Below are 25201 nucleotides of genomic sequence, written 5' to 3'. Positions count from 1 at the left end.
GGAACAACATCATCAATGCTAACATCACACGCCTCACCAAAGAGAAGCAGTTCCAGCCATCACATTAGGGCTGAGTTAATTAAATTTTTGACCAAATATAGAAGGCACATTTTTAAGTTGATCATTTTGTCTGGCCCGCGAATGATTTTATAAATATCCAAATGGCCCTTGGCAGAAAAAAAGGTTCCCCACCCCTGCCCTAGGGTATGTATGTCTTGCCACCATGACTTCCGCCCTGTTGCAGGAAAACATGGCTGCCAGCCCACAGTACTGGATGGAAGAGTATTAGAGCATGAAAATTTAGCAATTTTTTTTCTTTTTAAATTGCAGTAAGGGAGAAGGAGGAGGGAATCATCAGGAAATACAATGTCTCCCTGCTGGAGGTTTCTCTTAATATACAGAAGTGATGTTTTGCCATATTATTATACAGACTCTAGCTAATAAAAGCAGTATTTTACCGATATATCTGTCTGGGGTGGTTTAAACTTGTAGAGAAGAATATAAGCGTTTTTGGAATTCATAATCAGGTTATCCATAAATAGCAGTCGATGTATAATAAGTGCTTTTAATCCCCCCTAGGCAGTAGAGTCTGATTCTAATATGTGCCAAATCTGAAACACTGACATTTGTGCCCTGTATGAGATATTGTAGGATGCTGTAATTTCTATGCATTTCAGTAACTAGATACATTATACTTTAAATTCTATTTTAAAATTAGTTGAGCAGGCATGGGAATGGTTTCCTTTAGCTAAAACTGTCAGTGCGCTCGTGCCCACTCTTAAAGGGCCAGCACGCGCACATGTAAGAAATCATCATCATCAACACACAAGATTTCCTGGACTACAAGAGGGCCCCAGCCCATCTGATCCTTGCCTGAGCATTGTTAGTTATCCCTAGTCTGTCTTGCAAACTGTCCCTTAGTGTTTCCCGTTCCAGTTGCTATCCGTGCCCTGTTACCTGTTCCTGTATCCCGTGCTCTGTACTTGTTCCTGTGCCAACTAGTTGGAATCGTGTCTACTGCACCTGCTGTTGTTTGCCACGTCCTGTGTCATCCGCTACGTCCTGTGTCATCTTCCCCGTCCAGAGAGAGATTGGCCACATCGGGCGCAACCTGCGGCACCTGCTGTCATCCGCCACATCTGGCGTTACCTGCTGCACCCACCTCCATCCGTGCCAGAGCTGTGGCCACTGTCTGGACTATCCAGGTACCCTTGTGCGGGACTTTGTATTGCTGGGGTTCCCTGTTGTTTGGCCAGCTGCCTCCCCGCTACGGCGGTGCGGCCTAGTGGGTCCACATACCCACAAACCGTGACAGAAACGTGACAGTACGCTCAGGCCATGGACCCCGCTGGTCAACCTGAGACCTTGACGACATAAGCCGTGCTGGCCAAGATGCAAAACCTCCAGACACGGCAAGACCAACTCCTCCTATCAGTGAACGCCATTACCCATAGGCTGCTTGCTCCAACCACAGTCGTCACCAGACCCATTTCTTCTGTTCCTCCTGCTACACTTCCTGTCTGTACCTGTGCCGACCCCCCGAGCTTCTTGCCGCTACCTACACGCTATGAGAGAGAACTTTCCAGGCTGGATTCTACTTTCCAGCAATCCTTACTATCCTCCCTAGTCGTCCCACCAGAGGATCCTATGATGAACCATGTCAAATTGTCTATCCAGGAGAAACAACGCAGACGCACTTCTGGACTTTGTCTGTATTGCGGCCTCGGAGGCCATATTGTGCATCTGTGTCCCCAGAGACCAGAGAGACCCCATTGCCTAGGATTGGTTGGAGAGACAACCCTAGGTGGAATGGTACCTAATAAAGCATTCTGTTCCAAGCTGAATATTCATGTAACCCTAGTATCCGGTGAGAGGACGCATCAAGTTTCTGCCTATCTTGACTATGGGTCTGCGGCAAACTACATCCAAAAGGAGCTAGTGGATCATCTTCAGTTGCCCACAGTCCCCCTGGAGACATCTTTGGCTGTTGCCTCAGTGAATGGAATGCCTCTGCCGGATCCCATAGTTTGGAGTCCTTCATTCTGAACTAATTTCTTTCCTTGTTTTGCCCAGGGCCATCAATCCTATTCTGCTGGGCCTGCCTTGGCTTCGACTGCATGCCCCAGTCCTGGACTGGAATTCCGGAGAGGTTCTCCAATGGGGCTCTAAGTGCCTTGGTCGTTGTCTGTTGCAGATTCATCCTGTCCTGCCTCCTCTGCCTCAGTCATTGGCGGGACTGCCCCCCCAGTTTGCTCAGTTTGCAGATGTCTTCAGCAAAAGGGAGGCTGAGACGCTGCCTCCACATCGGACTTATGACTGCCCCATTGAACTGGTTCCTAATGCATTTCTCCCCACGTGGCCGAGTATATCCTCTCTCCTTGCCAGAGTCTCTATCCTATATCAAGGAGAATTTGGAGAGAGGTTTGATATGAAAGTCTTCCTCCCCGGCCGGGGTTGGGTTCTTCTTCATTAAAAAGAAAGACGGATCCCTTCGACCCTGCATTGACTACCGTGGTCTCAACCAGATCACTGTCAAGAACAAATACCCGTTGCCACTTATATCTGAACTGTTTGACCGTATATGAGGAGCTAGAATTTTTTCTAAACTAAACTTGTGTGGGGCTTATAATTTGATCTGAATCCATCAAGGGGATGAGTGGAAGACGGTGTTCAACACTCGAGACGGGCACTATGAATACCTGGTGATGCCATTTGGACTATGTAACCATACCGCGGTCTTACAGGAATTTGTGAATGATATCTTCCGATATCTCCTCTATATCTGTGTTGTTGTTTATCTCGATGATATTTTGATTTTCTCCCCAGATCCGACGACTCATCGGAGGCATGTCAGTCAAGTTCTACTACGATTAAGGGAGAATCGTTTATACGCCAATCTGGAGAAGTGCATTTTTGAGAGGAGTTCTCTGCCCTTCCTGGGCTACATCATCTCGGATCAAGGTCTCAAGATGGACCCTGAGAAAGTGAGAGCTGTCCTGTAGTGGCCACGTCCTCAAGGCCTGAGGTCCAGACAGCATTTCCTGGGATTCGCCAATTTCTACCGGCAGTTTATCCCAAACTTCTCATCATTGACATCTCCTATTTCCACCCTTACCAAGGGTGTGAATGTCAAGGTGTGGACCCCAGAGGCAGAGTCCGCATTTATTAGCCTCTAGAAAGCCTACACTTCAGCCTCGATTCTCCATCATCCTGACGTATCTTGTCAGTTCTCATTGGAGGTGGACGCTTCCTCTGTTGGTGCAGGTGCACTTCTGTTCCAGAGGAGCTCCAAAGGAAAGGCAGTAGTATGTGGCGACTACTCGAGACTTTTTTCTTCTGCAGAGCGCAATTACTTTATTGGAGATCGGGAGATACTGGCCATCAAATTGGCTCTGGAGGAGTGGAGACATCTTCTAGAGGGCACAGCTTACCCCCATCTTGGTCTACACTGACCACAAGAACCTTACCTACCTTCAGTCCGCTCAATGACTAAATCCCCGTCAAGCCAGGTGGTCGCTGTTCTTCACCCGTTTCCAATTTGTGCTTCACTACCGTCCCGCTGACAAGAATGTGAGGGCCGATGCCCTGTCCAGGTAATTTGAGACGGATGACATGGTGGAGTCCCTTCAAACTATCATTGACCCATCCTGCATTGTCACTGCTAATCCTTTGCAGGTTAGAGACATCCCTCCGGGGAGGACTTTTGTTCGGTTGGCAGACAGGAGAAGAATTCTCCGCTGGGGACACAGTTCTAAGCTGGCTGTGCACGCTGGTGTCCGTAATACCCGAGACCTGATTGCACGTCACTTCTGGTGGCCCACGCTACCTAAAGATGTTCTGGACTTTGTCTCTTCTTGCACGGTGTGGGCTTCTAATAAAGTTTCTCACTCCAAGCCTGCCGGCCTGCTTTAACCTCTGCCTGTACCCAATGCCCCCTGGCAGCTCATTGCGATGGACTTTGTCACAGATCTTCCTCCCTCAGCAGGATGCAACACTGTCTGGGTGGTGGTGGACCTGTTCTCGAAGATGGCACAATGTATTCCGTTGACCGGCCTACCTTCTGCTCCCCGACTGGCGAGTCTCTTCATTCAACACATCTTTCGCTTGCATGGCTTGCCTCTTCACATTGTGTCCGACGGGGGGGTTCAGTTTACCTCAAAGTTCTGGAGAGCCCTCTGTAAACTCCTGGATGTAAGATTGGACTTTTCCTCAGCCTATCATCCCCAGTCCAATGGGCAAGTCGAGAGGATCAACCAGATCATGGAGAATTATCTCCGCCACTTCATCTCTTTACAGCATGACAACTGGGTACAGCTTCTTCCATGGGCCGAGTTCTCGTACAACAACCACACAAGAGATTCCACCACTTCCACTCCGTTTTACATTGTGTACAGTCAACATTCTAGAGTCCTTCTTCCAGTGTCTACTACTTCTCAGGTACCCGCTGCTGACTCTGCACTTGGGGACTTTCTGCAAATCTGGCAACAGACCCGGTCCTCTATTTTGCTGGCTGTCAATCGCATGAAGCGAAAAGCGGATACAAAAAGAAGAGAGCCGCCTCAGTATCCTCCAGGTACCAAAGTCTGGCTGTCCTCACGGAACATTCGTTTGAAGGTACCTTCATACAAGTTTGCTCCCAGGTTCCTCGGTCCTTTTGAGATTCTGCAACAGATTAACCCTGTCTCCTATAAACTGCGGCTGCCTCCTACCCTCAGAATCCCCAACTCCTTTCATGTGTCCCTCCTGAAACCAGTGGTCCTGAACCGCAACAGCAAGACTTCCTGTTCCACAACTGCTCCCAGCGGGTCTTCTGATGTGTTCGAGGTGAGGGAAATCCTGGACTGCAAGAGGGTAGGAGGAAGGAATTTCTATTTGGTGGACTAGAGAGGGTTTGGTCCTGAGGAGAGGTCCTGGGAGCCGGAGGAGAACCTTGATGCCCCTGCTCTCGTTAAGAAGTTCCTCTCTTGCTCTGGTCCCAAGAAGAGGGGGCGTAAGAGGGGGGGATACTTTAGCGTCCATGGCCACGGGCCGTCGGGTCTACTCAACCCTTGACGCCCACAGCCATGGATCTGTGAGCGCTGGTCCCCATCTCCTTCCTAGGAGATGCCAGCGCTCACTTCCGCTCCGTCCGCTGTGTCCCGTCGGGTGCGCGCGCACGCTCGTGCCCACTCTTAAAGGGCCAGCGTGTGCACATGTAAGAAATCATCATCATCAACACACATGATTTCCTGGACTACAAGAGGGCCCCAGCCCATCTGATCCTTGCCTGAGCATTGTTAGTTATCCCTAGTCTGTCTTGCAAATGGTCCCTTAGTGTTTCCCATTCCAGTTGTTACCCGTGCCCTGTTACCTGTTCCTGTATCCCGTGCTGTGTACTTGGTTCTGTGCCTACTAGTTGGAGTCGTGTCTACTGCACTTGCTGTTGTTTGCCACGTCCTGTGTCATCCGCTACGTCCTGTGTCATCTGACCCGTCCAGAGGGACTCACCACGTCTGGCGCAACCTGCGGCACCTGCTGTCATCCTCCATGTCTGGCATTACCTGTTGCACCCTCCTCCATCCGTACCAGAGCTGCGGCCACTGTCTGGACTATACAGGTACCCTTGTGCGGGACTTTGTATTGCTGGGATTCCCTGTTGTTTGGCCAGCTGTCTCCCCGCTACGGCGGTGCGGCCTAGTGGGTCCACATACCCACAAACAGTGACAGTAGCCATAGCGGCTGCTAGCGGTGCCATCGGGAATGGAGGCCCGTCTCGGCGCGGACGCCGTAGCAGCCGCTATCGGCTGCTACAGTGGTAGTTACGCCACCACAGAGAAGGAGCGCAGAGTTGCCGTGCGCGGGAGCTTCAGAAACACAAGCAGGGGAAGGGAGTCAATGCAGCGCACACCTGCTGGAGTGATATGCCCTGTGTGATGGCACAGCTCGCATGCCCAAAGGCCAGCCCTGACTCACATTATAATTTGGGTATTCCTATTCACTTGTAGTTGTTAAAGTTGCTCTGAAGCTGCCAAACATAATATATGGTTTTTTTTCAAATTGGAAACTGTATAATTACACAGACTACAGTGTATGTTGAATATGAATTTTCTGCTTACACTATGGGCCATATGTATTAGGACTGGCGTTTTATATGGCAGTCTTAGAAGCCGGTAGTAGTAGTAGTACAATGCAAGAAATTTATTCGGAGGCGCACAACTTTTAATAAATGAGTCACATCTTGCGCTGTTCGTACGCCTGACTTAGAAATCGATGACCGTTTCGAGCACGATATAGACTGCCATAAACGGTATGGAGGGCATCCAACTAAGTAGGGAGGGTGCACACTGACTGTAAGGGGGACAGAAGTTTAATATGGGGTTGTTCTGGGTAGCTGCAAATGGGTTAAACTCTTATCTCCTAGTTAACATGAGGGTGCAACCATCTAGGGAGCTCCCCCCCATATATTGATATAGATCTGGTACTCGTCAGATATGGGCCAATAGAGTGAGGTTCTGATCCTGGTCCTGTCCACCAGAAAAACATTGTAGGCTCATGCTGTGTGCCTTCCTCTTTCTACTGGATCTTGGAGGCGAGTCTCCCACCCTCCCTCCCTTGTTTCGATTATGTAAAAAAAAGAATTATTATTATGATCAAATCTGTTTCAAATGTATCTTGCAATATTGTTTTCTTGCAACAATGTTTATGACGCTGATTACTTGTATTTAAAGAGGATCTGTCACCAGATTATAAATTTCCTATCTCCTACATAATCTGATCGGCACTGTAATGTAGATAACAACGTGTTTTTTATTTTGAAAAACGATAATTTTTAACCAAGTTATAAACAATTTTAGATTTATGCTAATTAGTTTCTTAATAGACAACTGGGCGAGTTTTTACTTTTTACCAACTGGGCGTTGTGAAGCGAAGTGTATGACGCTGACCAATCAGTGACCAACCAGCGTCGTATACTTCTCATTGTTCCAGCGTGATTCTGTAGTGAAAGAAGCTGGGCTGGAACAATGAGAAGTGTATGACGCTGATTGGTCACTGATTGGTCAGTGTCATACACTTCTCTTTACAAAGCCCAGTTGGTAAAAAGTAAAAACACGCCCAGTTGGTCATTGAGAAACAAATTAGCATAAATCTAAAATTTCTCATAACTTGCTCAAAAATGATTGTTTATCAAAATAAAAACCACTGCTGTTATCTACATTACAGCACCAATCAGATTATGCAGGATATAGAGCATTTATAAGTCCGGCGGTAGGCATAACGCTTCATAGCTATGGAAAATATATAGCGGTCTTCACCGCTAGGCAGTTTTTGGTTTTAAAATTTAAATAAAAGCTGTGGCTGATCACCCTCCAGCAAAAGTATAAATTGGTGTCCTGGTATTTATTTATATTAGTTAATAAGAAAAGCTACCCACACATTTCATGGTTTGGTTTACCCCGCTTGCAGTCGGCTGTAGTTGTAGTAAAAGGGTAATTGCAGGAATTTTACATTTCAAAAGTACGATTGTGAGTTCAGATGGCTAAGTGAAACATTTTTTACATTGCATTAGCAAATAACTTTTTAAAGTCACGGCTCTCATTGAGGGCATCAGTAATCCTAAAAAAAAGTAAATATAGAATGTGTAATTGTACCCAATAAAAGGCCTCCTTATGCTGTCTCTTGCACCTAATGTGAGTCCTCTCATCACTCGTAAGTAGCTCTAAGCGTTCTCTCTGACACATATTACTACAAGGGGCGCTCTGCATTCCAACTTCAAATTTGGTATTTTGGGGTAATTTCACACACTGTTTCATTTTATTAAGGCATACGGTAAATGCTCTCCTTAAAAGGGTGTTCCTCATGGGTGTAACTACAAGGGTAGCAGGCATTACAGCCTGACAAGTAAGAGAGCCCATCTCCACTCAGATGTAAGTGACAGTTAGTGATGACTTTGGGAGGGGGAGCAGAAAATTAAATGCACCCCCCAATATCAGTTTTACTATGGAGGTCCATGGCAACCCCTGCTGTGTAGCCCTTCTCTGTGGTGTTCTTTTTTTAATATTCATCTGCTGTGCCATCACTATATGCATTATCCTTGTACCATGATGTCATGTGTGCATTATACCGGCATGTGACCGTTATATGTTTGTAGAAATACGTGGTTCCTTTTTTTGTGTGTGTAACTCCTGTGCTATGATATCATGGTGTGCACTATTCCTGTAATGTGATATCACTGTCTGTAAAATTCCTTTGCAGTAACATCACTGAGAAGATTATTTCTGTATTGTCACATCGTTGTACACATTATCCCCGTGCTGTAACGTAAATGTTCGCATTATCCCAATATTGTGACATCACTGCCTGCATTATCCCTGTACTGTGACATCCCTGTGTGCATCATTCCTGTCCAGTGACATCGCTGTGTGCATTATTCCTGTCCTGTGACATCACTGTGTACATACTCCCTGTACTTTGACATCACTTTGTGCCTTATCCCTGTATTGTGGCATCACTGTCTGCACTATCCCTGTACTGAAACATCACTGTGTGCATTATTTCTATACTGTGACATCACTCACTGTGCATTATCCTGTACTGTGACAACACTTTGTTTTATCCCTATACTGTGACATCACTGTGTTGTATTCCTGTACTGTGACAGCACTGTGTGCTTTATTCCTGTACTGTGACATCACTGTGTGCATTATCTCTGTGCATAAGGGAGACTAAAATAATAATTAGCTTTCCTTGTTCTGAACTTGCTTGCTAAAGAGCTATAGGGTTACTTGTTACACACCTGGTCTTTCAAGTCACAAAATAATTGTAATTCTTCATATCAATTTAGGTAGGGACTGTTGAAACCTTGGTCCAAAGTAAAAATATATTTTAAAGTCTTAAAAGGGTTTCTCCATCTGGACTACCTCTACATGCCATGTAACTGCCCTATGATCGCAGTGGGTTTCGATTTTGTAAGCCCGGTTGATGAGCCTATATTGTCATGGAGGATCTGCATTGCTGCTGGTTTTCCCCGCAGTGGTATTATTAAATGAACTGGCAACCATGTAATTTATGGTTGTGTTGAGTCCGTCAGAACATGACCTACCTCTATGGTGTCCATATGCCCTAAAGGGCATATGTTAGGGGGTTGTACAGATGGGCAATCCATTTAGTGTATGTAAGAATAATAAGAACACACCTAACATTTCCACTAAGTTTCTCCTTACAGAAATATGTCATAATGTAATACTTGCCAAGTGCTATTTGTAAACATAGACCTTACTATCCTATTTCATGATGTTAATTTTGCTTGCAGGGGATCAAAGGAAGCTCAAGCTTAGGACTTGCTGTCAACAAAATGGTAAACTCCAATCCAATGCACCTAGGCGTGTTTACACCTTTAAAGTCTCAGTTTATCAAACAGCCCCAAATGGAGAAACAAGAGGTATGGAAAAACATATAAAAGTATATGCAGAAAACCAATCAAACAATCTAAATAAATGAGAGACTTGGGTCATTCTGTGCTCCCCCCCCCCCCCTCCCCACTCCCAGGCGCCTGCAAAGCTCACAAAATCTGAAACAGCCAAACACGATATTTCAACAATCTGTTAAACACTGAAACCAGCCTGCGTTCTTCCATTAACACTGCAATCAATTTTAAACAGCCATTTAAAGCTGTTGTAATGCTTGTAACATAATAGCAATAATCTGGAGATGAGTTTTCCTGCTTTTTTTTATCGTTCTTGCAAGGTAAAAAAATTTATGTGCAAGGACACTGCTGATTAACTAAACATACATATACATTTACATATTACAGACTGCATGGAGCGTGTAGCTTGCGTTATACATTAAGACATAATGTAACAATATAGGAAGCATTTAAGTAATCAATTCAAAACACAGTGATATCACATGTCAGAGACGACATCATTTTGGCTAATTTTCCTGGGAAAAAATATAAGTATTAAACTAGATACTATTCTATTTAAGGAGATAAATGTACTTGTGAGTAAAGCTCAAGATACCTGAAAATGTAATGCCAACATAGTTAAGGAAAATATCAATGATAATAGCAGTCAACTGGGACAATATGAGTAGGAAACATGAAAATCTAGTATTTAGGTGTATTTTATGTTATTTTATTAAGCAGCAATTAGAACAAACAGAAATAACAGTAAAGCATAAGTAGCATATAGAGATAGGCCCACAAAAATCTACTAAGGAGGTTTTATCTACAGGCTCACTGAATTCTTACCCTGCATCTCCAAATATATTGAGTGGGGATGGGCACTGGCATACATAGAAGAAAGGAGACCCCATAAAAATGGCTTTGAAACCTTACAAAAATAACCACCAAGTATACTGTAGATCAGGGTTGGGTTATAAAAAAATATCCAAAACTTTGAACATCCCACGGAGCACTATTAAATTCTTTATAAGAAAATGGAAAAAATATGGCACAACTATAAACCTGACAAGAGAAGGCCACCCATCCAAACTCACAGACCAGGGAAGGAGGACATTTATCAGAGATTTAACTTAGATGCCAACGATAACACTGAAGGAGCTGCAAAGATTCACAGCAGAAATGTATGTATCTGTCCATAGGACCACTAGAAGCCATACACTCCACAAAGGGAAGCTTTATGGAAGAGTGGCCAGAGAAAAAAACATTGCTTAAAAAAACACCTTTATATTTATGCCAAACAGCATGTGGCAGACTCCCCAAACTCATAGCGGAATGTTCTCTGGTCAGAAAAGGCAACAATTTTACATCTTGTCCATCATGGAAATTGCTGCGTGGCACAAACCCAACATTTCCCATCAACCCTATAACACCATTCTCATAGTGAAGCATGGTGGTGGCAGCATCATGCTGTGGGGATGATTTTCATCGGCAGAGACTGGAAAATTGGTCAGGATTTAAGAAAAGCTGGATGGCAGTAAATACAGAGGAATACTTGAGGAATCCTGTTTTAGTCTGCCAGACATGTGAGATGGGGTGGAGGTTCAGGACAATGATCCTAAACATTCTGCTAAAGCTACACTGGGGTGGTTTAAGGGAATACATGTAAATGTCTTGTAATGGCTGAGTCAAAGTCCAGACCTTAAAGGAACAGTGTTACCACAAAAAATTTTTTAATATGTTAAAGATGTTAGTGCTTTATTAAAAACGTTTGGATTAGTTTGTGTTTTACTTTTTCTTATTTTTACACTTTTTCTTCCCTATGGGGGCTGCCATTTTTTTTTCCATTTCTGTATGTGTCGATTAACGACACATACAGACATGGAATACGGCAGCCACAGTCCCATAGGGACTGCGAACGGGGCCCGTTCGCAGTCTCTATGGTGTACGCCGTCTGTGTGAACGGCGCATGCGCCGCTCCCACACAGTTCAATTTGAAATGCGCGCCGTCCGGCGCCATTTTCCTGTGGACCGGAAGTCGCGGCCGGACAGTAAGATTACTACTTCCGGTCGCGGCTTCCGGACTTGTGCACATGGAGCAGCGGCAGCAGACGGAGCGGATGGACCGGAGGGAGCGGCGGCGACTGGAGCAGGTAAGGGATTTCTATGTATGTTTGTGTTCAGTGCGTGTTTACTACTGTATGTAAACCTTCTACACTGTGTGTTAGCTCAAAAAATGGCGACACACAGTGTAGGAGGTTAGACCGTTCAAACCCCTCGTTTCTCCCGGCACTAGCCAGGATAAAGGAGGGGGGGATGCTGAGAGCTCACTAGAGCGAGGGCTTTTTACCCAATTTTGCAGCATAAAGCAATGTGGTTGCTTTACCACATGCAATGCTGCAATTTTGGGAATGGCTCCATCTAGTGACCAGCAATGGGAAATATTATAAATTAGAATCCAATTGAATCCAATTTATAATATTTCCTGACTCGTGAAAAAAAATAAAAAATTAGAACAATGTTTAATCACCTATACACTAATTGTTTAACTAAAAAAAAAAAAATCATGTTTTGCTGGCAACACATTCCCTTTAATCCAATTGAGAATCTGTGGCATGACTTGAAAACAGTTGTAATCCAATACAATAAATTGAAGGCGTTGGAGCAGTTTTACCTGGAAGAATATGCAAAATCCCAGTGTCTAGATGTGTAAGCTAATAGAGACATTACCCCAAGCGACTTGTATCTGTAATTGCAGCAAAAGGTGGATCCACAAAGTATTGACTTTTAGGGGGTGAATACTTATACACATTAACCCCTTAGTGACCACTAATACGCCTTTTAACGTGATCCACTACTGGGCTTTAGGCTAGGCTGACGCCTTTTCACGTCAGCCTAGTCTAAGTCCTGCACGGGTCTCCCGTGCAGGCAGGAGCCGGGGCTCTGCTGTCTGATGACAGCTGAGCTCCTGCTCCAACGCCCGCGATCGAAGTTTACTTCGATCGCGGCCGTTTAACCCGTTAAATGCCGCCGTCAATAGCGACCGCGGCATTTAACTTTGTTTACAGAGGGAGTGCGCTCCCTCTCTCACCCATCGGCGGCCCGCGAATGCAATCGCGGGTCTCCGATGGGGTGTCATGGCAGCCGGGGGACTGATAAAAGCCCCCAGGTCTGCCCTGGACATATGCCTGTTAGGACGCGCCGGAGGCACGTCCTAACAGATTGCCTGTCAGATTTACACTGACAGGCAATAATGCTCTGGTATACGAAGTATACCAGAGCATTATAGCAGCGATCGGAACATCGCACAGTAAAGTCCCCTAGTGGGACTAATAAAATCAGTCATCAAAGTGAAATAAAGATTATTAATAAAAAGTACAGTAAAAAAATAAATAAAACCATTTTTTTCCATAAAAAGTGGTTTTATTTAGTAAAAGTGTAAAAAAAAAAAAAAAGTACACATATGTGGTATCGCCGCGACCGTAATGACTCCATTAATAAAGTTAATATGTAATTTAAACCGCAAAGTGAACACCGTAAAAAAAAAACGCCAAAAACTATGGCGAAATTGCAATTTTTTTCCATTGCCCCCCAAAAAAGTCATAATAAAAATGAATCAATAAGTCCCATGTACCCCAAAACAGTACCATTCAAAACTACGTCTTGTCCCGCAGAAAACAAGCCCAAAAAATCACTACATTGATGTAAAAATAAAAAAATTACGGCTCTTGGAAAGCGACGATGCAAAAACAAATAATTTTAGTTCAAAAGTGTTTTTATTGTGCAAAAGTCGTAAAACATAAAAAAAACTCCACATATGTGGTATCGCCGTAATCGTACCGACCCATAGAATAAAGGTCACATGTTAATTACGTCGCACAGTGAACGGCGTCAATTTAAAAACGCATAGAACAATGGCAGAATTTCAGTTTTTTTTTATAATCCCCCCCAAAAAGGTTAATAAAAGTTAATATAAAAATTATATGTACCCAAAAATGGTGCCATTAAAAAGCACAACTAATCCCGCAAAAAACAAGTCCTCATACAGCTATGTAGACGAAAAAATAAGAACGTTATAGCTCTTTGAATGCGACTATAGAAAAACGAATAAAATAGCTTGGTCATTAAGGACTAAAATGGGCTGGTCACTAAGGGGTTAAAGTTCTCTCTGTTTTGTCTTAATAATTGTTTGTGTCACAGTAAAAAAATACTTTGCACCTTTAAAGTGGTAGGCATGTGGTATAAATCAAATTGTACAAGCCACACAAAAATCAATCTTAATTCAAGGTTGTAATGCAAAAAAACTGTAAGAACACCAAGGGGGTTAATACTTTTGTAAGGCACTGGTATATGTCTCCTCAAACATTATTTTACTGTTCATCATGGAGATAATTGTCCCTAAATTAGAGCATCAATCAGGTATCCTAATAAGATAAAAAGTGAATCCAATGGCTCACCCCCAGACTCTGAATTGGATGCCTATAAGTTAGCATGCTTTACATAAAATAGCATGTCCCTCTCAATTGATCGCCTGACCAGTTCCTCAACTCAATTTCACAATTTCCCAATTCTCAGTTCGCCGTTTGTTTTACAAACCTTTTACCATTACTACAGATCGCCAAATATATTGACCAATGTTAAAGCTTAAAGTGGTGACTAATCTCATTGGTCTCTTGTAATTGTTATAAATTATGAATACATTTGTGAACTGGAATGATGAACTTGGAAAATCAAATTACTCATCTATACTATACACTGATCAGAACTTAGGGTCCTTCTACACCGGCCAATATTGGCCTGAAAGATGAGCGCCTATCAACGAGACAGCTCGTTGATCGGCGCTTGTTTGCTCCCTTCACAAGAAGCTATGCTCAGTAATGAATAGGGACCAGCGATTGTTATTACGATCGCTCGTCCACATTTCTTTCCATCATGTCGGCAGCATATCTCCCTATTTACACAGGGAGATGTGCTACCGACATCGATAATATTTTGTGCAGCATAAACGATACGATCAGCCGATGAACTAAATTTACTCGTTCATTGGCTGATCATTGCACCGTTTACAAAGAACAATGATCGGGGACGAGCGCCCATATGAACGCTTGTTCCCGATCATTGGCCCCTGTTAAAGGGACTTTATAGTGTGCAACCCTAAAGTACCACAGACGTCATTCAGACTTCATTCAGTACTGCCAGAAACCTGATGTATGAGATGTATGAGTTAGCCCTTATTCACACGACAGGGTTTCCCGGCCGGGTGACGGCCGTTCATAAATCGGCCATCACCCGGCTGCAGTAGGAACAATAGACCCCTAATGGGGCTATTCACACGACCGATTTTTTGACGGCCCGGGAAACCTGGCCGTCAAAAAATGGGACATGTCCTATTTTCGGCCGTTTACCCGGCCGCCCGGCTCCCATAGAAGTCTATGGGGCCGGGTAATACACGGCCATCACCGGAATGTGTCCCGAGTGATGGCCATGTATTCCGTCGCTCGCTTCGTCCTCACAGCGCCCTGTTTTAAAAGCGCCCTGGCCCGGCGACACCTTCCATGGCCGATGGCGCCACTAGCAGCTACTGCTGCTGCGGCTGCTACTGCTGTACCGACGCCACTATAGCAGAGCAGGGAGGTATCTCCCTGCTCTGCTATGTGCTAGCCCCACTTTAGCTCCCTAAAGGAGCGGAATCCCCGTGTGTTCGGGGATTCCGCTCCTGGACAAAGCGCTTGATGTCTCTGTCCATATCTGGGCAGTGACATCAGGGGAAACTCCTTTCGCAGAATCCCTGAACACTCTGTGACCGGGGATTCCACACCAGGCGAAGCCAGTAACGTTCAGTGTCCATAAATGGACACAGACGACAGGGGCTTTTCCTGAAGTGGAATCACCGGCCACATGGGGATTCCCCTTCAGGAGTTGCCCCTGATGTCACTGTCCAGATATGATTGGCCCGGAACGGATGCAAACCGGCCGGGAAAAACGGCCAATTTTATCGGCCGACACTTGGGCTCGGGCGGGACCCGGTCGTGTGAATAAGGCATTAAGTGTAACGTCTATGGCCGCGGTCTGTCGTTGTAACTTACCCCTCGATGACCGCAGCCATGGACGTCCTGCTGCTGTGCTGCGTCGTCCCCATGTGAGGCGCCGGCACTCACTTCCGGGTATCGAGCCTGTCTCCCGGAGGGTGTGCGCGCGCTTGTGCCCGCTCTTAAAGGGCCAGCGCGCGCACCTGAAAATCATCATCATCAACTCATGAATTCCTGGACTATAAGGTCACCGCCCTTCTTATCCTCACCTGAGCGTTGTTGTTGTTTCCCTTAGTCTGTCTTGCAAATGGTCTCCTAAGTGTCTTCCAGCTTCCCAGTGTTCCCCGTACCTGTATCCTGTTTCCCATGCTATCAGTACCATCCTGGTCTACTGCCGTGCTGAGCTGTTGTCAAGTTTTGCTGCATCTCCACGCCTGTTCTACTGCACCACGCCTGACATCTACCTGCTGCATGTTCCCAGCCGAGCCTGCCTTGTTACTGTCTACATTGTGTCAGGTACCCTTTTCTGGACTATAGACTCTGTACCATACCTGTTTGGCCAGCTGCCATCCCACTAAGCGGTACGGTCCACACCCCGCCTCGTGACAGTAAGTCTTTTTACAACAGTACTTCTAGTAAACATTTTTTTAAGAGTTCTTCTTGTGATATCCTTTTTGTCACTAAATTCTTCTACAGTATTCTTATTCTTCTATATATGTTGCTTTTGTAACTCTTTGTATTAGATATACATTGTATTTGGAACCGTGATACCTTTTGTGTTCCAAGCAGTGAAATGTTACACAATCTATAATGCATTATACCTGTGTTAGTGATTTCATGTATACTATTCTGCTCAATAACACAGAGCTGTGTATATGCATGTCAAATGGTAGCTTTATTTAACTATACTGTTAGACTATAACCATGAGTGGTTTATAGCGTATGGTACTCAGCATCACAGCCATAAAAGTGCAGCTTCACTTGTAACATTTTCCCTTTAGACTATAATTGATATATTTGTATAAACTTATACAAAAAAATGTATGTGACAATACATGCTTTTATAGCAATGTACATAATGGGTCAGTTAATATAATACTAGATCTCTGTTAGATCATGTGCTGGTCCCCTAGAGGTCACAAAGGCTTCTGCAGATAAGTTTTTTTTACCTCGACCTGCTGCTAATTATATGTAAACTAATTCTGGTTTGGAGCCACTTTTATAGTAAGGAATTGCATTCTGAGCTAATGTTAGGAATTACTTCAATCCAACACAGGACTAATTCTTATAATAGAGCAGTATAGGGAACTTGATTTACAGCTACTTTCCCTCATGACTAATCATCAGAATACAGACTGTTTGCAGAAGCCTAAATTCTGTAAATAGCATGGGATCGCAGTGAAGCTGTGGGGATTTGATGATTAGAAAGTCATGGGAAAGGCATTGAAACCTGTATTCTGCAGACCCCGTCTGTGAGGATGCAGCAAGAAATTAGATTTACCCACTACTGCCCTGTGCAGCTGGCAGTTTACTGCCATATGTAAAGGGATTGATTTCTACAACATTACTATAGGGATTTACTAAAAATGTAACTTCCATAATCGCCTTCAAACTGGAGCCTCAAAAAAGAATGATGCCTTAGGGTAGTGGGTAAAGTAGGTTCAGTAGTTACATTATAAATTGCATGATATATATATATATATATATATATATATATATATATATATATATATATATATATATATATATATGTATATAAACATTAGACAAACTAAGCTATATTGACACATCTGAGCCTCTTTCCTCTGTGTGTTTAGTTATGAACTCATCTGGGTCTGGTCTTCTGACCTTAGCTGTCTCACACCTACTTAAATATTAATGAGGACATTGCAACTGGATAGCAAGATGAACTCTGCTGCAGTTTTAGCAATTAATTTTATTGACAGAACAATCTGCCATCACAGCGATACCAACGTTTCATGCTCAAAGTTTTGTTAAAATGCCGCACTAATAGATATTTTGCGCCAATACCAGAATTAGCTTGACTGTAGCAGTACAATTAAAATTTCAATTTCTGGCACCAGAATCACCTAAGTATTGGAGAAGGCTGTCCCCCGGAGGCAGACAACAGACTGCACCCCGATTCTTCATAAATACACCCTCGTATACATTCCTCTCGCCCTCCTGATATGAAGTGATGCTGCATACTCGGAATCTGTAATTGCTTTATCCATTGTACTTGGAAAACAAGGCATCCTCCAACTGCACAAGCTTGCTAATAATGCAGAGGAACCATGAACTCGCCCACCATGTGGTCCAACAGAGAATGCTGCGCCAGCGTCTCTCAGTGTGCGGTTTATCTTTAATGTGGATAGTTTTTACCCTGTGCAATCTATTACCAGAGGATCAATACTTAAGAAAGAGAAAAATCCATAAGGAGCAATCAGCTTATTGTTTAAAACGCATTTAATTTGCATGAACAGTTTCATTTTAGCTACAGCTGGACGGCATATGAGAAAGCTACAAGTCTTGTGAATGGCTGGGAGTTAACTCACTCAGGCCTGGCAGATTTTTATAATGTAAAATAAGTTAAGATGAATAGGAGATCCATTTGGTGCTAATACATATTGTAATGGAAATACATAATATATTATATGATCAAAGAATATTAGACTGCGTGATCACTGTTGGTTTGTTTAGGCAGGTGTAATATTTCAATATATAGCAGGTAACAATGCAATGTCATAAAATATTTTTCATCCTAATTACGTCAGTTATGCCACCCAAAAAAAAAGAGTGTATGTCACACAGCCATAGAGCTAGATGACAAAGTTAGATGTCACCGTGGAGGCAGTGATTAGCCGCCACGGTCAGGTGATCTGGATGAGACAATGAAATGCTGTTAACATGGAGTGGCAGTGGACAGAGAACTGGGGGATAACAACTATGTTTTTTGGAAATGATAATAAGATATTTTTAAATTCCAGAAAACCCACATTAAACTATCGAATGTCTTTGCTAAGGTTCACATGTAGAAGAATTTAAAAAAAAACTCAGCTAAAGTGGATAAGTCAGATATTTATGCTGCCCTGTCATAAATAGTGATAGACAGTTTGATTTTAGCGTGCTGTCCCTTATTAGTTAATGTTAAGTAGTTTAAGAGTATTTAGAACTTATACATTCGGCGCATGGCCAGAGCGGCAAGTATGAGTCCATTATTAATGCTTCCCCTGTCCTCCAGCCGCATGGTGGGAAAAGTGTCAATCAGCAAATATAAGTTCTAAATTCTCATAGACTACTTATCATTAACAAATAATTGACAGTACGCTGAAATCAGTGTGCCTGTCACTTCTTAGAGGGCAGCATTAACATCTAACCGATCCACTTTAAGGCCCCATGCACACGAACGTGTTTTTGCGGCCGCAATTCCCCCGAAAACCCACGGGAGAATTCCGGCCCCATTAATTTCTATAGGCCCATGCACACGACCGTGGTTTCCCGGCTCATAGAAAATAATGGACTCGGCCATGTGCACGGCCCACGATTTGACACTCCGCGGCCGGCCGACCCAAAAATCATGGCCGTACACATGGCTACGGTCGTGTGCATGAGGCCTTAGTGTCTTAATGTGTCTTACATAAACCAATTTCCAATAAGGGATCTCTGAGTAATGCTATAGTCCTCACATCATTGCAACAGACCCGGGAAATTACACTTTTGGTGCATGACCACTTGCGTATGCTGATGTGCTGCAGGGAAGGGATCCTGATAAAAACAAATAATGGTTGGACTGACCATTCTGGTATTTGGTTGGACTGACCATTCTGGTAAGAATACAGTGCCAAAGGGCTCAAAGGGACCCCGTAGCGCCTGAGTCAGGCAAAAAGGCAAAAAATAATGGAAAGGCTGTGTATAAGGCTGCTTTCACACAAGTTTTTTTTTTTACCCATTTTGCATCCGTTTTTCAAAGTAGCTGTCTGATATCGTTTAATTTCCTGCCTAGAAGACAGCCCATCAGTATTACTGATAATTAATTATAATTAATAATGATATACTGATGACATACTGATGTAATATCATTCGTAATATGTCTGTTTTGCGGATCCGTATTACAGATGTTTATCAAAACTCGTGTGAAAAAGGCCTTATCCTAGCTTAAATATAGTAAAACTATGGCGGTTGGTATGGGTTTATGACCATTCTCACCAGGGGACCCAGACCCCTCTCAGTCTGCCCCTGCAATAGAAAAAGTCAGATAATTGTATAAATGCCCAATAACATAATTAGTTCTCTATCATTAAGTATGGGTTCACGTGTGCAATATTTGCTGCAGTTTTTATTGTGGTTTTAAAAAGTTTTTTCTTGTTTTTGTTTTTTAATTATCCCCAAGTACTTGGCTGTAATTAAAAAAATAAAATGCATTAAAAGTTGTGCCCAAAACACCACAAATTAACTCACATAAGACTGTTTACCTAACTAATGATAAACCTCTTTAGGGGGAATTTATTAAGACCGGCGTTTCATACGCCAGTCTTCATGTAAAAGAAGTTGTAGTAAGATGCGCTTCCTAATAAACTAGGCGCACCTCCGGCCGTCCGTGTGCCAGAAAATCAAATCTACGCAAGCTAGTGGCTGTCGTAAATTTGTGCTATAATTTACACCAGTTCTCTGACTATATTATAGTAAATTTATTGGGGCGTAGTGGCCCTGCCCCTTTCGCCAAGTGCTGCTTACTTTTCTTTAAAGTAAAAATAGAAATGTTGCAAAATATTTTTGGAAAATAATTTGTTTTTGCACAAAATTCAACTTTTCTACACCAGGCGTAGAGGGCTTCATTAATTCCCCCCTTTGTGTGTAAATGGGAGACAGTTCAAATTGTTTTGTATAACAATAATTTTTTTCAATGTGGAGAGATATTTTTTATTTTTCATCATTGATCTTTCAGATTTTAAATATAACTGGGATATGAATAGTTTACAAAGGCAATTTGCTTATATACAGGAGCCTGGTGTAATCCCCTCTTTATCTACTGCAATGCTTATGCCTAGTGTTTCTGTGTGGTTTCAGTTTATATACACGATATGGTAAAATTGACATCTGCACCATTCAGCAGGAAAGGAAAACTGTGATTCCAACATACATAAAAGTGTCACTAAAGACTCAACAAAAAATTACTTAAAGGATCAGTTACATCTAAAATCGTGAAATCAATAACAATATTTTACCCCAGGTCCTTTCCTTCTGATAAGCAAAATCTTGACTTAAAAGCCCTATGAAAATTTAATGGCAAACCATGTGCTTTGGAAAATGATCAGGCTCGCACAGCTGTCTCGTCTTTGTTTAACTCACTCAGACCTTCTGTTTAAATCCTTGTCTTCTCGGATTGAAGCGATTGGTGCTAGAAAAACACAGACCATGCAACCCGTTCTCAAGATGGCAGTGACTGCAGAAGATGTTAAGGGCCCTGCTGGTACATCTACTGATGTTTCAGGCATCACTTGGGGAAGGGGGGTGAGTGGATTATTTTCTTCCAGCTTCCATGGGAAAATGTTGGACAGCATGTTCAGATTCTTATTCCGAGCAGCTGCCGCTTCTTAGCAATATTCACATCATATATTTTTATTAAATAAGATGTTAGAAAACCAGTACATTTATCATACCAGTCTACATAGGGCACAACTATTCCAGGAGGCCCCCATAGATTGCAATGATAACCATTACAACTATGTTTTCATCTTAACATTTAAAGAGGTTCTGTCACCACATTATAAGTGCCCTATATTGTACATGATGTGATCGGCGCTGTAATGTAGATTACAGCGGTGTTTTTTTATTTGGAAAAACAATCATTTTTTACGGAGTTATGACCTATTTTACCTTTATGCTAATGAGTTTCTTAATGGACAACTGGGCGTGTTTTACTTTTTGACCAAGTGGGCATTGTGGAGAGAAGTGTATGACGCTGACCAATCAGTGACCAATCAGCGTCATACACTTCTTCCCATTCATTTACACAGCACATAGTGATCTTACTAAATCACTATGTGCAGTCACATACACACACACATTAACGTTACTCAAGTGTCCTGACAGTGAATAGAGATCACTACCAGCCAGGACGTGATGTCTATTCAGAATCCTGACACTTCGCTAATGTTTTGTGAGATTTACAGCAAGGCAGGCGTAATCTCGTTTTAAATGACAGTTTACAGCGTAATCTCGCGAGATTACGCTTGCCTTGCTGTAAATCTCACACAAACGTTAGCGAAGTGTCAGAATTCTGAATAGACATCACATCCAAGCTGGAGGTAATGTATATTCATGGTCAGGACACTTCAGTAAAGTGAACAACACAGGATCACTTTGTGCTGTGTAAAGAAATGGAGGGAAGTGTATAGCGCTGATTGTCAGCATCATACACTTCTCTCCACAACGCCCACTTGGTCAAAAAGTAAAACACGCCCAGTTGTCCATTAAGAAAGTAATTAGCATTAAGCTAAAATAGGTCACAACTTCATCAAAAATGATAGTTTTTCTAAATAAAAAACACTGCTGTAATCTATGTTACAGTGCCGATCACATTATGTACAAGATAGGGCACTTATAACGTGGTGACAGAGCCTCTTTAAATTCAGTTTTTATTATCTGACACAATTCCATGCTCTACAGCAGGGCCACCATCAGCAATTTCTGGGCCACATACTGACAAAGAGTCTGGGTATTGGACTACCGCAATTTTTAGGGATGATAAGAGGGAAACACAAGTTGGCAGGTGCTCTGTTAGGGGAGACAGAAAGCGACAGGAGTTTTATGGGGGCCAGAGTACACAGAAAGTGACAGGTGTTCTGTTGGACCAGGGTAAAAAAGGTGGAGTGTGTGGGTGGGTAGGACAGAATTTGGCAGGGGCTATGCGAGGGGCACCTGACACAGAAGGTGGCAGAGATTCCGTGGGGGGTACGGGACATAGAATGTGGCAGAGGTTCTGTGGTGGAGGCAGGAGGGAGATAGTAGGTGGCAGAAGCTCTGTGGAACAGTAGGGGCACAAGGTGATATTCAGAAAACGTCTACCTACTGTAACATCCATGGCCGCAGACCATCAGGTTTACTCACCCCCTGACGGTCGCAGCCATGGTCCTGTGAGCGCTGACCCTCATCGCCTTCTCAGGAGACGCCAGTGCTCACTTCCGCTTCACTCTGCTGTGTAAATAGCCCATGATCCTGGACTGTAAGAAGGGCTCTGCCCCTTTCTGCCTTGCATGAGCTTTGTTGTTTTTACTTATTTTCGTCTCTGCAAATGGTCCTTTAAGTGTCTTCCAATTCCCAGTGTTCCCGTTCCTGCTTCCTGTAACCTGTATCCCGTGTTAAGCTGGTCCAAGTATAGTATTGGAGTCATGCTGCACTGAGTCCACGCCTGCTCCGCTACACCAAGCCTGGTGCCTGCCTGCTGCCAAAGTCCCATCTGAGCCTGTCCAGCTACTGTCTGAAAGTTACCACAGGTACACCTATTGAACTATAGACTTTTTCCTGTGTCCTGTTGGCCAGCTGCCATACCGTCAAGGCGGTACGGCCGAGTGGGTCCACGTACCCAACGTGACACCTACCTAAGCAGACTCTCTCCAGGCTGTCCTCATTGCTGAATGGTCTAGCACTGCTGGGCTGACACTGCTGCACTGGGTTGGCTTCAGACTGTTGGCAAACATCAGGACTCCAGCTGCCATAGCGCACCTCAAAGTAAGACTCACATCCTCACACACATGCAGACCCACATCCCATCCCTATGACTAGAAGGAGAAGCGAAGATGGTACTGACAGTCGCTTGGGGCCCATATAATTTTACTAAGTTAAAACAAATAGACCTCGTGATATTATGGGGACTGTTCCTTTCACATTGTTGAATTGAAGCTATATTGGTCTAATTGTATTAGGTTGGCAGCGGCAGATGGAGTGGGCAACAGGCAGCGATAGGCAGATGCAGCTGCCCTTTTTTTTTTTTTTTTTTTTTAAGACTGGCTTGTATTACCCTGCTCTTTGTCCTACTTAGCTAGACAGTCGTGCACCCTGAGCATACTCCGCCTGGCTTCCCTGCCAGCCTTACCACGACTCTCATTGCACTGGCGGCTGGAGGGAAGAGAAGACAACACTGGATTGCAGCAAGGTAAGTACGTTACACCTATACTGTGCCCAAATAATACCACCATGTAGTGCCTAAATTATACCACTTCGGATATTGTAGCCTAAGTTCTCGTTAAGCTGCCAGAAGTTTGGAAATGTGTATGGTGGCGACGGGGTGGCAGGGACCCCTAAATTATGGAGACCCCTGTGCAATTGCCCTTTTTGAGCAAGTTTTCCTTAGTGAAAAGTCTTTATTTGTTGTTAGTACATAGTAATGGTGGCTATTTGTGAGCTGATTCAATGTCCATGAGAATGTATTCTGTTGATTGACTCAATAGAATAAATGACTATAAAAGCTGCGTATTGGCTCCCTTTCTATTCTTTGAATAAAACATATATACCTAAAAGTCCAATGGCAGAGAAAACTCAGGACTAGTATTCCTTTAAAGGAAGTCTCACAGTGACATGCCTAGTGAAATGGAATCCCCCTGTATACAGCTCTAAAACACTACATTAGTTTCCTCACTCATTGTGTATAGTCTTTGCAGATTGATCCTTTCCAAACTTTCAGTAAATAAGAGTGAATGATTGGATAAACTGGACAATGTCATCCGCCTAGCAAGTTAAAAATGAATGCGGCACTCACTGAAATAAGGGGATATACTGACAAAACATAGAACCCAATAGCTTACATTTGCACAGGGCTGTTATTTTAACATTGGAGATCACATCATTTTTCACAAAGTTTTTTCTTAATCTGGCAGATTCGTATAGCCCAGTAAATTAGGACTCGTCATTTGTTACTCACAAGAAAGAAAGACAAATACACTCATGTTTAATTTGGATGCTTGGTCTTTCTTAAATGTGGCGGTGTTTTCATCATCGATGCAGCCAGAGAAAACACAGAATGAGAAATTGGGCCAAATAAACTACTTTATAAAAAAAAAAAGAACAGAATTTTTAACTACAAGACGGCTTCCACTACAATTTCTAAAGCCCTAGTATGAAAGTCGGAGCCACTCAATTCATCAAGCCCATTAAAACAATATCTATCTATATCTATCTAGACTGGACCAGGCGTGAGTCATTGGATGTCATATACCTCGCTTTTTCCAAAGTATTTGATATTGTACCGCATAAACGGTTGGCACATAAAATGAGAATACTGGGGGTAAATGTATGTAAGTGGCTCAGTAACTGGCTCAATGATAGAAAACAGAGGGTGGTAATTAACAGTACATACTCAGATTGGGCCACCTTTACTAGTGGGGTACCAAAGCGATCAGTTATTGGGCCCGATTCTGCACAGGTAAATGTTAATTTTATTAAATACCAAAATGGGTAGAGTAATTTAAAAAAAGAAGACAGCATTCTTTTACTAATAGATGTGGATACGTTGGAGTCTTGGGCAGAGAAGTGGCAAATGAGGTTTAACACTGATAAATGTAATGTTATTTACATAGGAATTTAGTTATACTAAATGAGAAAAGACTGGGTAAAACGGACATGAAAAAGGTCTTAGGAATTGTAGTTGAGAGTAACTAACAGTAATTTAAATGTAGCAACCAGTGTCAGGCAGCTGCTACCAAGCCAAATAAGATCATAGGGTGCAAGTAAAGGGGCATAGATGCACATGACAAAAATATGTACTTTTACCACACTATAAATATCTTGTAAGACC

General features: G+C 43.2%; 1 long non-coding RNA gene across 1 annotated transcript in view; it reads left to right on the top strand.

Annotated features, from left to right (window-relative positions):
* LOC142664376 (uncharacterized) overlaps window positions 1–25201 on the top strand; it is a 70054-nt gene that overhangs the window by 11380 nt on the left and 33473 nt on the right. Inside the window, exon 2 of the long non-coding RNA XR_012851280.1 lies at window positions 9290–9418. This is a non-coding gene — a long non-coding RNA (uncharacterized LOC142664376). The remainder of the gene's footprint in view (window positions 1–9289; window positions 9419–25201) is intronic.

This window comes from Rhinoderma darwinii, chromosome 12, assembly GCF_050947455.1.
Source record: "Rhinoderma darwinii isolate aRhiDar2 chromosome 12, aRhiDar2.hap1, whole genome shotgun sequence".
In the NCBI taxonomy this organism is placed as follows: domain Eukaryota; kingdom Metazoa; phylum Chordata; class Amphibia; order Anura; family Rhinodermatidae; genus Rhinoderma; species Rhinoderma darwinii.
This window is presented reverse-complemented; position numbering and strand designations above follow the sequence as displayed.